This window comes from Palaemon carinicauda, unplaced genomic scaffold (genome assembly GCF_036898095.1).
Source record: "Palaemon carinicauda isolate YSFRI2023 unplaced genomic scaffold, ASM3689809v2 scaffold1844, whole genome shotgun sequence".
Lineage (NCBI taxonomy): Eukaryota > Metazoa > Arthropoda > Malacostraca > Decapoda > Palaemonidae > Palaemon > Palaemon carinicauda.
In genome coordinates, this window is record NW_027169419.1 from 32,501 (window position 1) to 34,865 (window position 2,365).

A 2,365-nucleotide genomic window follows, 5' to 3' on the forward strand; every position below is an offset into this window, starting at 1 on the left:
ATAAAAAGATGTTTTCTTAATGGAAATGTCTCAAAGATGTTCTCTGAAGGGAGCGTGATTCATCACACTTACTACCACACGCTCCCCTCCGGACTAATCTTTTATGCTAATGCTATTAGTGAAATATATTTTGGACTAGCATCCTTTCAGATGAGAGAGAAGGGACATTTGATATGGAAACATATAAAGCTCTGTTGTTATATCTTTTACATTCTTTATTTTTTTTTCTCTTTAATGTGATTGATACTTTTTTTCTCAAAATATAAAATTTCTCCATCACTTTCCTTAATTTTATACTAAGATAATCAATCAAAACAATCTTTCATGAAACGTGATTATGCAAATAAGAGAGAGAGAGAGAGAGAGAGAGAGAGAGAGAGAGAGAGAGAGAGAGAGATAAGCCCAATTTCATCTGTATCATAATGAGCAAGGAGTCTCACTGACTGTATAATTCTAAATTGAAATCTGTTTAAAGTACCTTAGGCTTGGTTGATTATCTTATCCTAAAAATTTAAGTATATTATTTTCGTAACAAAAGCTTACCTTAATGTAAAATATTTTGATTGCGTGTGAAAATTTTTGAAGGATATCTTGTTTATTCTTATTCAAAACTACTGAAACTGATTGTGGTAGCGTACTGGAAACCTCACTGCCTGGGGATCTGTCGCACGGGGGTCCCAGAACATATCAAGTTTGAGAGTTTCCTTTAGTGTCTGAAAGTTCACCAAGATTTTGAGAAAGGGAGCCTATAGAAATGGTTGCTAATCATATGCATATATGGTCAGTCTCTAGGACATTGGTTTGCTATGACATTGTTCTACTAGGCCATTGTCACTGACCCTTGCCTCTGCCGTTCATGGAAACCATTAAAACTTTAAACAAATCGGTGCAATAATATACGATTCATAGAAGAAAAAGTTTGGAGAATTTGATTCTTTGATGCTACATATTGCGGTTTTCAAGACCAAGAGGAAAATCTAATTGAGTTTTGAAACCACTCACCAATACTAATTATTTTATAAATCTAAATATCATATTCTCAGTACGCTCAAATATATCAAATGACTGGAATATAGTCCCACATCTGGAGCTCGAGATAGGTAATCAGATTAAAGCAGAAGCTAATGTTATTGTTACCAGATAGATTATAATATTAATCCCGTATCAACTGCTAAAGGTAATGACGATATCAATATTATTATAATAGATATACTGTATATCTTAATGAATGTTGACAATTATTGTTTGCATTAAAAAATACAAACATATAAGAAAACAATATCCAACTCACATATAAAAAGCATAATGAAATTTAAATCTTCCTAATACTAATTATGACAAAATCATATTTTTTGAGAAATTTATCATATTGACTTTAGAATTTATAAGCTTTCAGGAATATGGATATATTGCACACTGCAATTTTTTGGGGAAATTTATATTCTTTTTATGTATGATAATTAAGAACTAAATATTATTTTTTATTTTATTACAAGAAAAATGTTGAAATTCTTTTCTCTCCTCCACAAACCTTACTGTCTAACTTAGCCTTCAGTTGGTCAATAACTAATGGATATATATATATATATATATATATATATATATATATATATATATATATATATATATATATATATATATATATATATATATATATATATATATATATATATATTGTTACATCCCTTGTCAGGCCGGGGTGCAAGTTCCTATTGCACTATAAGAGAGGAAAGTTGTTTTTCAAGATATATCCAGCAATAAAATGATCAGCGGAAACGAAAACACTTGGGAAAACTAATCAAAATTTATTAACAATAATTTTTAGAACAGTTAACCTTGTGACTACCTAAAAATCTGAATTAACAACTCACAACTGACTACTAACAACTAACAATTACCATATAACTATTAACAATTAACAAATAACCATTAAAAAATTTCATAACGGGAAACACCACACCCTCAACGATAGAGAGTCTAACATTTACGTAATCATCCATACATAAAAGAAACAAGAAAATAAGAAATATGAATTCTCAAACTCTCTGGGGCTGGATGAAAACACCCTTTGTTCCAACCAAGGTAACGACTACACTCACACTCAGCTACCGTAGGGAGTGCAGGTGCAGCTCAGTAGGACTCTTCATCAAAGGGAGGGAAATGGAGTCCCAACCCCCCAAATCAGGTGAATAATATCTCTTACCAGGCTATTGCCTCCCTACATAGCACCATGAGCTCCAAAGGTCCCGCAACGGACTATGTCGAGGATGCGTTGATGGAGGTGTCTCTTAGCGTTCACCTATAAGCAGGGATTCCTATGTCGGCGGTGCAAAACACAGAAGAGAACACACAGGAATTGCAAATT